At 36.1% G+C, this 18,213-nt stretch overlaps 1 protein-coding gene across 2 annotated transcripts in view; it reads left to right on the top strand.

Moving 5' to 3' along the window:
* The window catches only part of LRRTM4 (leucine rich repeat transmembrane neuronal 4), a 682,133-nt gene that overhangs the window by 615,835 nt on the left and 48,085 nt on the right, over positions 1 to 18,213 (top strand). The window lies entirely within an intron of this gene.

Below are 18,213 nucleotides of genomic sequence, written 5' to 3'. Positions count from 1 at the left end.
TAAGAGAAAGAAAGCAGGGAGGAAAGGCAGAGAGAGAGAGAGAGAGAGAGAGAGAGAGAGAGAGAGAGAGAGAGAGAACGCGCAAGTGGGCACATTGGGTCTTCCTCTTAAGGTTTTTATCTGTTCTAAAATCCCTAAAGGCAGGGATTTTAGGGGAAATCTCAGAGGAGGATTTCAATAGAATATTCATCAGCTTTTCATGATCATGGTCTCTACTCATTGATCTGCACTAGAGTAGGGGGTCATTAGTCATTGCAGTTGGTACAGATCTTAGTCATGGTGTCATTTCATCTGGTTTTGCTTCTTTTCTGGGTCCAGAGTTGAAAACTTAGGTCTCCATATTATCTCAAGTTTGACAAAAACTCTGTCTTTAAGATCCACAGACCTGAGGCTTTGTTTCTAAGATTGCTTGATGTGGGTCAGAACTTCATTGTCCTGAGGGCTTAATGCTTAAGAGAGTGGTCCTGAGAGGAACTTGAATGGGAGTTATAAGAAACTATTCTCTGCCCCCCTTGTTCCTCCTCTATGGAGTCTACTGCATAACTGGTGACATACCATGGGAGGAAAAGTCAGGGGAGGGTACAAACTCAATGACTACCAACATGAAAAGTCAGGGGTTCTAAACGGTGTGACCAGCAATATGCTAAGGGAGGAAAGGTCACTCTGGGGGCAAGGTCCCACCCTAAAATTCTTGTTTTCCTGATTTTCCCCATTGTTAGGCTCCTTGGGCTTTCTGCCCTGGTGACCTATATCTACTTCATCATCCTTGTTCTGCTCATATCTGTGTCTACTGTATCAATACCAATTTTTGGTTTGAGTGCTTCCTGTTTATAAACTGTTTTTGTGGTATGTGTACAATAAACTTTACTAATTATTCCTTCAATAACTTCTGTTATTGTTGAACTTTGGAAAATCTTTAGTACTCTGAATTGATTTCAGGAACTGAAGACCAGATACCAAATATTAGGACAAAAATATGCTACCATTGCTCTTGTTGCTCAGGAAATTTTTTGGGTTTAGGGAGCTCTGAGCCAGGGAATTGTGGTCCTCTGAAAAACTAAATATATAGTTCTTATACATCACAATGTCTTCTGTCTATTATTATCTTTTCACATATGTAGAGAGGATCAGATGTTTATTATACTCTTTCCTTTATTGGCCATTGTATACAAGCACAATGGCCTCAGCCTTCTTTGAAATCACTCATTGGCATTTATTCAAGTACTATTGTATAACATTGTATGTAGTATTTCTTCTATTTCTTTTTTGGTGAATGTTATATGATTCATCTTTCCAAAGTGATCAATATATATGTCATCTATACAAATAGAGAATAAGTTAGCAAATTAAACATTTTACTAGTCTCACAAATCCTACCTTATACTTAAATAGTATTTGAATAGACATTTGAGTCACTAAAAGAGAGAAAGACTACCCATCCCAAATTACATATTATCTAAAAGACAGGATGAATCTGATTATGATGGGATAATACACTTTTATTGCCCAAATTTAAAAAGTAAGCAGAAATGAAAGTGGCATGAAACACTCTTAATTGTTTTCTGATCTTAAATCTATTACAGATATTTAAGCAATCTGTTCTCTGAGGCCATCAGTGTAAATAAGTAAATAAAATATAAATAAATAAATAGTAAATAAATAATGACTAGTAACACTTTCACAAACATTTCTATCCCCAGCAGTTACCTTACATGATTGCAATAATGTGGACCAAGAGCCTCTGTAAGCCTGAAAGCCTTGACTCATTATCCTAATTCTAAAAATACATGCAAAGTAAAAACTAGGTGAGTTTTATATGCAGAGTTTCTCTTTGACAAATAATTTACAGAAACAGATATTTGAAAAATTGCCTTTAAGTTAAAAAATAAGGGCTTGTTCAATGAAATCATGATTATTTAATGAAGAAATAGATATTCTTTAAAAATTACTTATAAAAAATATTTAATGGCATTGAAGGAAAGAAAAAAAGGAAAGATAGAAAAGTGCAGATTTTCTTTGTTATTTATAATTAAATAGAATAGTATATACTTAAAGTGCAGACATATCAAAATAATATTTTTATATTTTCTCTAAAATGAAAAATATCTTAAATTTATATAAATTAAAATTATATATATTTTTAAAATGTTCTATGATTAACAGGTTAAACATTTTATAAATTTAAATACTTTGAAGAATAACACTTAAAAGAATTACATATTTATAACATATTCTATAATGATGTGTATTTTATTTATTGATAATACATTTACTACTATAAATTTATAAATAAATATTCTAATTCTACAGAGTTAATTAAACTGAGAAAATCAATCATTAGCCTTCTTCTACTAGGTTGTATAATGATTAAACTATCATATATTTGAAAGGTGCATTATAAGGAAGAACAGCTGAGGTCTTTTAAAGTTTTTTTTTCTTGTTTTAAATTTACTTTCTCCAGTGCTGAGATAAAATGTGTTGGCCATAGATAAATTTATGGATTCAACTACTCTGACCCACTTAGAACATCCATACAAAGTTGGAGAACAAATGGCATATTTACAATCACAGTTTGCTGCACGGATGTGGATGGGTAAGTCACAGAGGATTCTTTTAAAGGAAAATAGGAGCTTTAAAATAAAACTCCTCACCCTTTATGATCACTCCCTTGCAGAGCTCATTTACTTTTATGGTCTCAACCATTATTTCTATGTCAAACAACTCCCAAATCTGTATTTCCAGCCATGATCACTCACCCCAGTTCTGAATTCATATTTCATACACAGTTCCACTTAGACATCTAACAGTCTCTGCAAACTCGAAATAGCCCACCATAATTCTCCCCACCCAATAAACATGTTCTATTTTCTAAGTTTCCAATTTCGCTAATAGCATCAAATGTGCCTAGTGTACCATACCCTTCCAATTCTCTCCGCATTAACAACTTGCTAGTGTCTCAACTCCTTAGAGCCCTTTAACTCTTGGGTTAGATCATTCAGCATGTTCTGTTGAGTCTTTCTTTTACTAACCCTCCACAGCCTCTTACTGCAACCACAGCACTCTAACCTAGCCTTCATCACATCATGTCTAGAGACCTGTATTGTCTTTGTCTTGGTTGTCTTTGAGTGCAGTAGAGCTGTTGCAGATGCCTCATCCAGGAGCTATAATCAATTTAAAATAGCACAAGTTGGGCTTAGCCATTGTGGCTCAGTGGTTGAATGGCAGTTCCAGTTCCACTCATGGACAGGACACATTCCCAGGTTATAAGAACCATCCCCAGTGTTGAGCATATTGGAGGCAGCCTAACAATGATTCCTTCTCATCATTGATGTTTCTATCTCTCTCTCCCACTCCCTTCCTCTCTGAAATCAATATATATATTCTAGAGGCCCAGTGCATGCATGGTTAGGGTCCCTAGGCCTGGCTGGCAATCAGGGCTGTTGGCCAGAGCCCTCCTTTGTTCCACACTGCCTCCTGGTGGTCAGGGTACATCATAGCAAGTGATAAAACTCCTAATCTCCCAGTGGAACTTCCAAGGGGACAATTTGCCTTTAGCCAGATATAGATAGATATAGATGATATAGATATAGATAGATATAGATATAGATATAGATATAGATATAGATATAGATATAGATATAGATATAGATATAGATATAGATATAGATATAGATATAGATATAGATATAGATATAGATATATAGAGATAGAGATAGAGATAGAGATAGAGATAGAGATAGATATAGATATAGATATAGATATAGATATAGATATAGATATAGATATAGATATATACATAGACTAGAGGTCCAGTGCATAAAATTTGTGCACTGGAGGGTTGAGGGGGAGTCCTTCAGCCCAGCTTGCACTGTCTTGCAGTCCAGGACCTCTCAGGAGATGTCCAACTGCCTAAACCAGCAGATGGCCAGGGAGGAGCCTGAATTGGGGCTAGGCACCCCTCGTGTTCATCCCGGCCTGCTGTGCCTCTTGCTGTGGCATTGGGAGAGGCTCCCAATGCTGTGGCAGCTGCACTCATGAGTCGTAAGCCCAGCTTATGGCTGAATGGAACTCCCCCTGTGGGAGTGCACTGACCACCACGGGGCAGCTCCTGTGTTGAACATTTATCCCCTGGTGGTCAATGTGCATCATAGTGACCAGTCTTTCCACCATAACACTTCCTTAGGCTTTTATTATATAGGCTAGAGGCCTGGTGCACGAAATTGGCTCCAATGGGGTCCCTCGGCCTGGCCTGCAGGATCCAGCTGAAACCCACTCTCTGACATCCCCCAAGGGGTCCTGGATTGTGAGAGGGCACAGGCCAGGCCAAGGGAACCCACTGGTGCACGACTGGGGCTGGAGAGGGACGCGGGAAGTTAGCCAACTGGGGAGAAGCCTCAGGAGGGCTCCAGGGTGTGTCCCTCCTGTCTCATTTAGTCCCAATCAGCTGGGCCCCAGCAGCAAGTTAACCTACCAGTTGGAGCGTCTCCCCCTGGTGATCAGTGAACATCATAGCGAGTGGTTGAGTGGCCTTAGCATATATCATTAGCATATTATACTTTGCTTGGTTGAAAGGCGCACTGGTCAACTGAACACTTAGCTTATTAGGCTTTTATTATATACATAGATAAATAGAGATAGAGATAGTCATAGAGATAGAGGTAGAGGTAGAGGTAGAGGTAGAGGTAGAGGTAGAGGTAGATGCAAATGCAGATAAGATATAGGTGCAGATAAAGGTATAGATATAGGTATAGATGTAGGTATAGATAGATAGATATAGATATAGATATAGATATAGATATAGATATAGATATAGATATAGATATAGATATGGATATGGATATGGATATGGATATGGATACGGATATAGATATGTGAAAATGAACTACAGGAAATTATAAGATATGCAATCCAAGTAGTAGTCAAATAAACTGTGTGTGTGTGTGTGTGAGTGTGTGTCTATGCATGGTGCACAGGTGCATGTGTATGAAGCTTTAATTAACCTGAGCACATGTAAAGTACCTGCTTCACAATCAGCATATTCTGGGCTCAGTAGGGATGCAAAGAAACCTATGAAGAATGTCCAAATATTTTATATATAATTAAATTTGTGATAGGAGACTCAGGCAAGCTAAACAAAGCAAATAATATAAAACAGAACCCAAGCATCCCTAAGTAACAAAACCTAATTTGTGTCTGATGTGTTATTAAACACATTTTCAAAAGTGAGAGCCTCTGCTACATTACTTTAAATTTTTTTTATTATTGATTTTAGAGAGAAGGAGAGAGAGAGAGAAAGAAACAAACTTCAGTCAGCTGCCTCCTAAATGCCTCCCACTGGGGATCAAACCTGCAACCTGCTGAAACTGGTTTGTCTCAGTGGATAGAGCGTCAGCCTGTGGACTGAGAGGTCCCAGGTTCGATTCCAGTCAAGGGCATGTACCTTGGTTGCAGGCACAACCCCAATTGGGTGTGTGCAAAAGGCTGCTGATCAATGTTTCTCCCTCATCGATGTTTCTAGCTTTTCTATCCCTCTCTCTTCCTCTCTGTAAAAACTCAATAAAATATATTAAAACAAAAACAAAAACAAAAAAAACCCCTGCAACCTGACATGTGCCCTGACCAGGAATTGAACCAGTGATCTTTCAATACACGGGAGGACGCTCAATGTAGGAGGCAGCTGACTGAAGTTTGTTTCCATTCTTCTACATCTACAAATGAAAGAAAATAAAAGTGGAAGCTGGAAGACGAATATGCTGTTAGTTCACATGAGGAGGACATAGGCACTGTGACCATGTGTGCTTCAGTTAGTTACAGTGTCTTTTTCAAACAAAGAAAGGTTTAAACTGGTCTTGGAAATGCAAAGGGAAGTTCAGTTGTACTTAGCCCTCGTAGCACCCACAGCTTAATAGCTGTAGGAAGAAATTGTTAACTTCCTAATGTACAGTCTTCTCTTATTCTCTCTCAAAGGACTGCATTACAGTAGCACTTGAGAAGCAATTTTTCAGTTTCCTCACAAGTGTCGCCATTTCATTCTCTGAGCACTTCAAAGCATAGGGAGTCAAGAGAACTAGCCCAGACTCTCTTTGAAATGTGCATTACGATGATGTCACTTCCACTTCATATTACTGCTCCATTTTTAGAAACTACACAGTTAAGGCCAAATAAGAGGCAATTTTGAAAGAGTTGAAATGGAGATGTCCTTTGCCTCTTGAAGTTTTAAGAGCTTTACCACTTTATTGCAGTGGGGGAGGGAGCCGCAGCTCTGTAGAGCACTCACTAGTGTCTTAAGGGACATGCTTAGGCAATCAGGCAACCGCTTACCATCAGATCACTCAATGTTAAAGAGAAACTCATAAGAGATCATTCTATTTCAAAGAAATGACAAAAGCGGTGATTCTCCTTTTTATGAAGTTCAGAATCAGTGTGTACACACATATACTTAAGCAAGGCTTTCCTAACACAGGGAACAGATCTTTTTATTCGCTTAGGGTTTCCCAAGAGTAAAAGCAAATGCCATTTGGAAAATGTGCTCTGAAAATAACATTTCACTTGTTCTATTGTGTTCCTAAACTAAACTGTTATATTTGGAATCAGTAACTGTGGCAAATGGAAATTCTGATTTCTGAGAAAAAGAAACAATAACAGTAATATTATTGCAACTACCTAGTACCCATGAAGAAACAGCTTCAAAGTCAGACATGAGAAAAGAGAAAACAATAGCCCTAAGGACCTGATATCTTGACAAACTTTGTATTATCAAAAACTCAAGCAATTTATTTGTAATCTTATCATTACTCAATATATTGATCTTAAATACACAAACTCAGATATGAAATCAACTCATCCAGCATGGCTCAGTGGTTGAGCATCAACCTATGAACCAGGAGGTGGCAGTTTGATTCCTAGTCAGGGCTCATGCCTGGGTTGTGGGCTCCATCCCCACCGTAGGGTGTGCAGGAGGCAGCCAATAAATGAGTCTCTCATCATTGATGTTTCTATCTCTTTCTCCCTCTTCCTTCCTCTCTGAAATTAAGAAAAAAATAAATTTTAAAAAAGAAATGAAATCAGTTGGCTGATTCCATTATCCTCACAAATCCAACTATTTATGCATGAATCTGAAAGTTGGTCAATTTAAATGACACATTTTCAGAATCAAATGAGAAAAGTTCTCAGTGCTATGAAATGTATGTCAATCCATCAAGACAAAAGTCATCACAGTGTGTAGTTTCTAGCATAACCATGATCTTAGGTGAAATCTGAACAGCAGTCAGAGGAAACAGAGCAAAAATATGAATTTTTGTTTTAGTGGTAACTCATTGTCAGTAAACAATTATGACAGGCAACTCATAAAGGCAGACCCCTGAGATTTGATGTTTCTCTTTAAAGACCCCAAAAGTTTCTCTTCAAGTACTTGGGGATGATCAGGTTCTGAGAGACTACTCTAACCCTTGCCACTTCATATGCTTACAGGGTTGAAACACCAACTTGTAGGTTTACTATTTTACAATGGAAAGTAATGTTACAGGGCCTGGAAATCCTTTATGCTAGTGCCATCGGCACATTTTCTCCTCTCCCATCCAATAGTATGGGAAGCAAATCAAAATCAGAAATCATTTTATATTGATTTACCACAAGAACTAAATGGTCTCAGAAGAGAGAACTCAAAAAGTCCATCACATCAGCCCTTTCTCTTCCTGAGACAGGTGTGTACAAGAGTCTGAGGATGGCTTGATAAGCCTGGAAACAAACAAGGCAAGTGGTGAATCACAGCTTACTCAGCGCCTGCCTGAGAAAGCTGGAGGCCACTTTCATGCGGGTGATGAGTTCTCCTTCAAGAATGGAAATACACATCCCCTGGGCTACAGAACTTTACAGTTATTTCTCCCTCAGAGATGGATTCCTCACAGAAGGCAAGTTTTCAGGCCACGGTTAATGTGCACTTGTTGCTGTGCTGTACTTGAATCAGTGTGATGAACATCTTCCCTGCTGACTTTCCTTCTATCTCTGCTTTTATGGCTGGCCAGATCCTTTGTCCCAATGACACAGGATTTCAGAAGTGGTTTAATGCAGTTCACTTTAAGCCCTGATAAATAGTCTAGCATTGTAGCTATTCTCTTACAGGTGTATTTAAAAATCCATCAGATGTATAATCCATTATTTATAGAATATATAAATTACATACATAAATAAATGTATTTTTTATATCTATATAACAGTTTCTGTTCCAAAAGTGATCCATTTTCTTATTTACCTAAATCTCAGGGTGTACATGAGTACACAGTTCTTAATGTTGGCAATGCTATTATATTTTTCTTTTCTAAATGATTAGATTTTATTAAAGGGATTTACTTACTTATTTAAGATTGCACATCTGGTGTGCAATAATAATGAGATTCAAAGCCACTCCTAATCCTAAATTCTTTGCCACTATTTTAAATGTTTTTCTGTAACCTTTTTCTGTTAGTTTTCTTAAATTCATTGTGTCATTAACACTTTCATTTGATAATGACTTAGCATATTCAGTATTCAGAAAAAGTGTTTCGGTACATATACCATGGCTTTTCTTTGGGCCTATTCATAGCCAAACTAATAGATAACACTTTCTCATACGCAACCACCTCTTTCTATTTCTCTTTGACTCCTCAACCAAGTGAATTTCCATCTATCCAACCTCGTCAAACTTACTTATATCAAGGTCATCAATTAATTTATGTTAGCCAAATCAGTGTTCACTTCTTTGCCTGGTTTCTATATATTCAGAAAAAGTAAATAATTCTTTTATAAAATAATTTCTTCTCTTGGAGACTGCAACTCCATAATTTCTTGGATTCCTCCTATTTTATCACCTGCACTTCCTTCTTGTCCCTTTGTGCATTTTCTCTTTGAACACACCCTTAGTGCTTTAATGCTTCAGGCTCAGTTCCACGCCTTCTTCATTTCAATTTCCAGACTTTCTTGCTAAGTAACCTCATTCAGTCTCATGAATTTATAGGCCATTTCTATGCACACATTTGTATTTATAGCTCTTTTCCCCAGCACACTAGAGAGTGTATGCAATAGCCAGAGGTCTTTTGAAAATAGTATACTTAATATTTACAAAAGTTAACTTGTTTTCATAACCATCACTCCAAAATGCTTACCTTACTCTATGTCTCCCATAGCCATTTCCATTTAACTGGTATCACAATTGCTTAAGTCAAATAGCTAGAATCATTAGTAATACCTTTCTCTCTTCATTACATGCAACCCATTAGTATATTAACTCACATGCAGAATAAACCATAAATTAGACCAATTCCCCCTATATCCCTTGTCGTATGCTCACTTCTCTACATCCCAAACTGCAATCAGAATGGTTCAACCAACCATTAGCTCTAGCTTAGGCTGCTGCAATAGTTTATTCTCTGTGCTTCAACACTTAGCACTTTGAATATAATTCCCCACCCATCATTCAAATAACCTTTTTCTCTTTTTTTATTGTTGACATCATTTATAGATGATACCCATTCCTCTCCCCGCTTTGCCCACCTCCATCCCTTATTTGTTTCCTATTATTTTTTATTATGATCCACTATAATATTACTAGTTTTTTTTCTTTAGGAAGAATTTTTTAAATCAGTTTTTAATCTCTGGTTCACTTTTTTTTTGGTAGCTAATAAATTATTAATTTTTCTGCCATGTTAATTTCTATTTTTACTATCCTAATACATTTTTAATTCTAATATAATATTTTAGTTTTCTTACATTTCTTTATTATAATATCAAACTCTCTTTCCACATTTTTTGTAGCCAACACATTTTTTTCCAATCATCTTCAGATCTTAGCAAGTCTTGTTTCCAGCTCTAATTTCATGAAGTTTATGTTTTATTGAAATTGTTTTTGAGAGCACAAAACACATGCTATTTAAAAATGTATTCTCGAGAGCAGTTTTTCTGAAAATATGATCTTTGACTCAAATATTATATTTTCTTGATATCAAAATTTTACTAAATATTTTAATGAGACAAATTTGGTTTTCTATTTATACTCGTTCATTTTAAGGGTTAATTCAGCTCTACTATTTCCCAAAACCATGATAGATTATTTTGCTTGTGATCTTTCAAAAAGTTATTAGACTCTGTTTCAATACACACTTGCTATGCAGATGGCCAAGAAGTGAATTTTTGCCCTCCTGTCTGGTAAAACTTTAGTATTTTTTTATACTCTATTTTAATAAGGTGGCAATGTTACCATTTCAGGGAGAAAGCCCTCTACACTCTCCCTGCTGGGGGCATTTGCCAAATGTATTACATTATCTCCCAGGATCCCTCTTTTCTAAGCAGGTAATACAATGGAAATAAAAGAAGATGATCCTGTCAGGAAAATAAAATTATGTCAATATTGATTAGTTGTATTTTATTATTACCTAATGCCTGATTTCCTTTTAAATGGATAGGTCTCCGGGATCTCTTTCATATTGTTTCTATTAATTTTATACACAAAATAATATTTTATTTTTGACATTTCCAGGATGTTTCAGAAATGAAGACTTTTATCTTCTTTTAAAGATATATAGAAATTATATTATAACTCAGGGAAAATAGAGATAATATATCTTTAAGTGTATATAATACTCAGAGATGCACTCAATTTTTCTTCTATATTTTAATTTAATTCCACCTGGAGCAGAGGGAGCTTACTCACTCTTTATGATTTTCTCAAGTTGTTGAACTTTAGTTTTGGGATACACTTAAACAAAGCACAACCATCCCTTCTTAAATATGTGCTTCCATAAATGTTTAGCTTTGTTTTGCTATACAATTATATGACACATTACTTTGTAAGAGCAACTCAATTTATCTTGGCACAGACTGCTCAAAAATCCACCTCTCATTTATTTCTTATATTCATCAACATCCTCTATTTATTTATTTTTACTCATATTGTCAGTGAAATAGAGTACCTGCTCAGTAGACTGATATCACCCATGATTTTACATGAAAATATAGATCTAGTCACCTTATTTTTATTTCAAATAAAATGGCTGTCAGATGCGTTAGGTTATGTCCCACATCTGTGGTCTGCAAACTGCGACTTGCGAGCCACATGCGGCTCTTTGGCCCTTTGAATGTGGCTCTTCTACAAAATAGTACAGCCTAGGCAAGTCTATTTTGAAGAAGTGGCATTAGGAGAAGTTTATTTTTAAAAAAAAATTGGCTCTCAAAAGAAATTTCAAACGTTGTACTATTGATATTTGGCTCTGTTGACTAATGACTTTGCCGACCACTGTCCTACCTGTTTGCTCTAATTCTCAGACTTCAGAGAATGGATATAATTGAGTTCACATACAACAATTGCTTCCTTCTCTTTTTTGCTTCAATGACTTTCCATTTTATTAGTGCAATAAACCACATTTACAATTTCATATAGTCTTAAACTATAAATGTACATTGTCAGTATTACCATCTTGATACTTAAGCTGACTTTTTCTATTATTTTTAGTAGAAAGATAGTTTCAGTCTCTTGGTTATTTTTTATGATAATTGATAATGAATTCTAAGTAATTCTCTACAGGCAAAAGAACACTTAATATCATACATAGTTGAGTAGTGATATCCATCTAATTACTTCAAGATTCACATATCTAAAACAGAGTCTATTATTGTTATGATAAATTTCTTTTAGTGATTGCATGCCCCAGAGATTAAGGCTAAAATAAAGCCATGATTCATCCTAGATTTCTGTTTTGTCTACATTCTCACCTGCATGAAAGCCTGGGGCAATTTTAAAATTTTCATTCATCTTGGATTCCACTGACATTGCTATAGCCTTGGCCTTAATCTGGTCTTTCTGTATTGTCTTTTCCAATATGATGTGGCAAAAAATCAGAGAGAATAGGGACAGGATGTTGGTGGAAGAAAGCAAGTCTAAGATGGAGACCTGAAGAACACCAATATTAAGAAGCCAAGTAGTAGGTAGACTATCTAACAGACTGAGAGGCCATGGAAACTCAAAAAACATCAATTATATTGAATAATAATTACATAGCTTTCATTGTAGTAGAATGAGCAAAAATTTGTGTTAAGTAGAGAATTGATGTAGTAGTTGTGTAGTTTTTTCTCTTTGTTATTATTATTTTGCTTAATAAATTTTACTAACAAAAAAGAGAATTGTAAGGTGGACAGCTGAATAGCTGTGAAATGCAGACACTCTTTTTGTTGTAGTGCCATTTTTGTTAAGATAAGTACTATTGCAGCATGCCAAGGAGATACTGAGGTTGAAAATACAGATCACAAAGTGGATATACTGATGAGTTGGAATTCCAGAAAAGGCAAAAAGTAGATGGATTAGCCTTTCACAAGAAGTTTATTAAAAATGGAGGAAAAAAGAAAAGATGGTTGGACATGAAAGTCAAAATTTAGATAGGACGGTGGAAATTTGAGAAAATTCTGTTATTTATTTATTAATTGAAGGTTTAATCACAGTGGTGGGCTGGAAATAACAATCTAGAAGATGAATTACACTTTTAAGAGTGGAAAAATATAAAAGCACCATTTTGAGGTATGGCAAAGTCTTTGAATTCCAATTTTATTTGCTTTTCTTGAAATATAATTTTAAGGTTATGAAGTGAAATATATTTCCATTTCAGGAATTGTTCTGGTATTTGATTTGTTTATTAACCATGTCAACAATTATTTAAAACATAATTTTTACTTGTTTTACTAATATTTAATATGCCATGATTTTTCACCTTTTAATTGTAAATATTAAATGTGATTTTTTTTTTTTTACTTTGTCTCTGTTTTTAAGGGGATTAACCATTTAAAAAAAAAAGATTATTCTCTGGAAACATGTACATAATTATATATTTATATATGGGTGTCTGCATGTGTGGTTTGATGATATACGGTTGACTTTCATATTCAAGGATATCTCTCTAATGACCTTCAATATTAAGTGATAATTTGGAAAGCATCCCTATTTTATTTTTGAGGAACTGAGAGAGGGAAAACTGGTTAGCACATTTTGTTTTCATTTTATAATATTTTTTTTTCCATTTTAGCATTTGCTTACTCTAGCTAAGGATTTTGAGAGACCATGTTAGTTTAGACTTAATGTTCAACAATAGACAAGTCATAGCTGTGAGGGAAACATAGTTTTCAAAAAAATTTTCAAAGTAGAAATTTGATATTATGAGAGATATGCCCTAGTAAATAATTTTTACTGTGTTATTCATCCACTAAAGAAGCACAACAGATCAATAAAGCATTGTTTCTAAAATAAGTTTAAAGAAAATTCTTAAAATAATAAAGTTTAATGTACTCTTTGTCATTATTTTAAAAATAAAGTTCTGTATGTTTAGGGGAGAATAAATATATGTTACAGAGAATAAGGCACTGTGCCTTATTTTTTCCTTACTTTGACCAAAGTCTACAAAACCACAACTTCCATGCTTCTATTGCTATTCATGTCCTCATTAGCTTTTTAACAATTTTTTTTCTGAATTTTCATTCATTAGGAGTTTAAGGGAGTATGAAACGCTTAGTATTAGGTCCAATATGGTTATATTTTCTGAGAGATGATATGCTCAGTGCTTAATACCACCAGGGTTCTTCCCTGGAGATGAAAACCGGTCTTTTCACATAAACCTGTCATATCCCAAGCAAGATAGTGTTACTCAGTAGCCCAGGTTCATTAATACAAATTTGATGGGGTCATTAACAAGATCTCTTGTTCAAAGAGGATCCCAGCATGTTTTAAAGCACTTTTCCTATTGAAATGATACTAACTGGGGTTTTCCAAGAGGCTGTAGAGGACTTGAGCAGATATAATAGGGGCGTAGCCTCACTCTAGCTGCACTTTTTATTGTTCCCCAGAACTTCTAGTGCCAAGAATGGAGTAACAGAATGTGATCTTGCTAACTTACTAGCGGTACAATTTTGGATAAGTTATCTTTCCTTCCCAAGGACTTTTTTTTTTTGTCATTTAAAAGTACCTTAGTATCACTGTGAGGATTAAACAAGTTGGTACTCATTTCATCCCGAACATACTAATTTGCTCAATGTTAGTTGGTTGCTCCATTTCCTATATCCCAGACCCGACTCCATCCTGCACAACCTCAATCTTCTTGTCTTTTACTTCTATAATAATCAATGGCAACTTTAGTATGCCAGTGAAAACTTAGGCTCAGCAACAACCTCAATCGAATTTTTAATCTAATCGAGCATTATTTATGAACTATCATTCCCCACGATGTATCCCCATGAATTACCAAGTTCGTGAGACTGCTTACTCATTGATATTAGAAACAGCATGCAGCTCCTGGCACTCACCAAAGCTTTCAAGCTATTCCCTCCCTCTGAAATGCTTTCCCTTTCTCCTATTAGTCTGGATCCAAGTTTATTCAGAGAGTAAGGTCCACTTTTTTCTTAATATTTCCTCTGACCCCTGCAAATACATTTAGTATTAATCTCTTTTTCAAGATTTAATAGAACTATGTGACTTAACCTGAATTTACAGGGCAATTTACATGACTGTCTTTTCTCCAGTGCACTGCAATTCACCATGGGTGCACTCCCCCCGCACATGCAAAGCCATTTCTGTTTCCTATTTGTTTTATTTTTTTTTAAGGAAGAGCATTAATGTCTTTAAACACTAGCAATATTTACCTTAAGTAAAGGCCTTATTCAGATAATCCTCTGCAAATCCGAGACAAGTGACAAGGAAGGAGAAGGGAAAGAAAATAAGAAGGCAGACTCTGGGGTGACCTGTGTCACCAGCCGAAATTTATGACTCTGAAGGGTTGGTCTAGCTTATGAAGCATGGAGTGAGCTGGAAATAATTATTAAGAAAATGTACAAGAGTCACTGATCCTTAAAATTATATTGGAGTCTTTTAGAAAAATACTTCAGTCGATTCCTGGTTCCTCTCCTACCAATTAAAATGTATCGTAATAGACCTATGAATCAGCCTTCTTTGAATGCTCGCATACTCTGATGAGCAGGCTGCTGGAGAACATTGTGTTCCAGAAACCAGCCTGTCATTACACTGCTGGTCTCCGTGGGGTCCCTGGTCAAACCAGCCAGTAAACAGCTGGTGACCGGAGTTCTGAAGGCTGACTGCAGTCTGTGGGGAAGGTCTGCTACGATCTGGGAGAGAACAGCTCCTGTCACTAGTCTAACTAACTCCTTTGCATACAAACAATTTTTTTTTTAATCAGATTCAGTCTGATACCAGCAAGGTCACCTTCTCCAGGCAGATAGAAGAAAATAGGAATAAACTGGTACAGGTTCCCAACTTTGATCTTCTCCACTTTGTATCTGTTGTTCTCGAAGGATTAAACAGAGGCAAGTCTAAGGAATTCTAGCCCGCATCTCAAAATGTATAAAAATAAAAATGATTATGGTAATAAACAAGAACCAAAAACAAAAATGAAAAAATAAATTATTAGAGAAAGTAGAGGGGGAAATCATAGCGGAAGGAAGATAGCAGTTTGTAGAAGAGTCCCACGTGTGGTGACAGCTAAATACTCAAAACATAGGAATCCATTACTCCACCTGTTCCATTCAATATCATTACCTTTCATCTCTGATATATATTTATTTTATGTAAGCCTGAAAAAATCAGTTTCTTACCTCTAATGCTTGGATTCAGCAGAAGTCTATGATTTTGCCCAGTCCCATCTGGATTCCCAACTTTTTGTACTCCTCAAAAGAATCCATTCATACAATCCATTACTAATAAATACTACAATTACTATTGCTCCTTCTATTATAAATGCTAACTTTGCACAGTTCTTTTTTTTTTTTGCAAGGTTCTTTTAGCTATTACAGATATTAAAATATTTCAATTAATAGATGGCAAATAAGTGAATAACCAGTTTAAGTTGGCATCAGCCATTTCCAACCATGTGGATTTGCAAAGAGCAGCACAGCAGAGAGAGTGAAGCCAGACATCTCTTGATTCAACTTGAGTCCCTTGCTTCTGGCAAGCCTGGGGCCAGGCCCCTCTCTGTGATGTTAACCTAAGATCTTCAAGTTAGTTTTCTGTCATTTGCAAGCAAGACCTGTCAACCTATTTAACAGAATTAATCTAACTTTAAATTTCAGTTGGACATATCACTGTAGTTTTTCTGTGTAAGAGTCATTGGACTTTGGTTCACAACAGTGTGCCAATTCGGTGCACTAATGGTGATAATGTAATACCAATGCCTTACTAATGTAAAATGTCAGTGGTAGGGGAAACTGATTGAACAGTGTATAGGAACCCTCTGTATTGTCATTTTGGTAAAAACAATTCTAATAATATTTGGTAAATCTAAACCTATTCTAATAACATGTATTAAAAAATAACATCCCCTCTATCTTCCTCATATGCTCCATCCCCTGGCTGCAGAAGTGATGCAATTTAAAGCTTATCAACCAGTTCTGAATTTCACAAGAAATGTACCAAAAGCTAATTTGAACTAACCATATTTTGCTGCCTGGGATTATTTCTTTTACTGCTGACATATATGAGTAGCTTAAGCCAAAAATACATAAATATCCATATATATTTTTCAAACCCCCCAAATAGGAGGGAAATTGCAAAGAACAAAGTTGGAATAGATATTTTCATATCCTATGTGCTAGGGACTTCTTGGCTTGAGACTGTCCATACCAGGTAGACCCAGGACTTTTGTATGTCTCTGACTGAGGCAAAGTCAGACAAGCCCAGGGTTAATGAAAGTCAACTGATGCAACACCTGATGAGAGATGGCCCTTGTCTGACAGAAGCAAGATTATACCTCTCCTGTTGATTTAAACAAAGAAAAATAGTTCCTTCACATAATTCCCCAGGGGAGTGATTTTCTGTGCACACCTTTCCAGATGAAATATGTATACATATCCCTCCTTCAGTACCTCTGAATCTTTATTTTAGCAGACACATATCCTATGCAAACTTTCTCTAAATCTGACCTTGGAAAAAGCCCATTTTAATGCAGAAATTCAGTGATGGTACGGGTTGCAATTAAATATTTATCCCACCTTCATCCAACACACAGAAACGCTGTCTTATTGTAAAACAGCTGCTTCATAACAGTCTCCTTCACAGGAAAGCACTTGGGCAGGAGACGACCCATCTATAACCAAAAGCCAATAATTACACTGAATTAAGTGTCTCTCCGTGATGCAGGCTCTTATCAAGCCTGGGCTGAGACTATTAAACCTCATTTCAATCCTAACAAGTACCCCCAATCAATTTAGACCACAGTTTAGCAAGCTGCCACTCTCAGGCTTTCTCAACAGTCTCTTACGACTGGAGAATTTACTGCTGGGCCACTGCATTTGTTAACCACGGTACCTTCCCACAGAACATTTCATTGGTCAGCAGCCAGGAAAACACTCAATGAAGTTTTTGTACTGTCAGTCCTCCTATAATACCAGGCATATACATACTATAATTAAATGTCAAAGAAGTTTATGTGATGTTTAAGTGACTAGAATGGATCTGAGATCTGAGAATGAGATTAGATAAACGAGGTAGGAAGAAGCACACATTCTTTCATCCTTCCGTGCAGACCTCAAAGACTTCCACTAGCTGTGTTTAGTATTCATTTTACGCTATAATTTTTTTCTCTTCGTGCTTTATGAAGTTCAAATAACTCCATTTATCAAAAGGAGTATAAGTTATTTTAATGTTTTATTGCTCCAGGGGGGGAAAAAAAAGAAGCTGGGTGTTTGAAATATAATTCTCATAAAACATATTAAGTATAATGGGAGTGAGGAAAATGGGAGATTAACATAAGAAATGTATATGAGTAAACTTATTATAGGACAAAAACAATAAATGGGACGGAGAAAGAAAGACCGAGGAAGGGGAGTTTATGTGTTCTCTTTATTCTGCGTCACTGCGGCTTCCTCTTTTTGAATCAATGAAGGCTTCCTTCCAACCATTGAGAAACCAGATTCTCCTTGGAGTTCAAGACCATTAAATTAAAAATGGAAGGCCTTTGTTCAAAAATTATTTAGAAGAGCCAGCGTGGGACCCTTGTCAGGGTCAAGTGCACTGGTCAGACTCACAAGAAGTCAGTCCCTTAGTGCTTGCAGTTTCCTTATATAAACACACAACATAAACACAGTCACCTTGTAGATGTAGGCATTGTAGGAACAAAGACAGGAAACGCTGTTTACAGTGGTAGCCCAAAAGGAAAGGGTTTTGCTTTAGTTGAAAGGCCAGAGGTAAACTCACTC

Source organism: Pipistrellus kuhlii, unplaced genomic scaffold (genome assembly GCF_014108245.1).
Source record: "Pipistrellus kuhlii isolate mPipKuh1 unplaced genomic scaffold, mPipKuh1.p scaffold_m20_p_13, whole genome shotgun sequence".
Classification (NCBI taxonomy): domain Eukaryota; kingdom Metazoa; phylum Chordata; class Mammalia; order Chiroptera; family Vespertilionidae; genus Pipistrellus; species Pipistrellus kuhlii.
The sequence above is the reverse complement of the archived record's forward strand: the minus strand, read 5'-3'. Positions and strand labels throughout refer to the sequence as shown.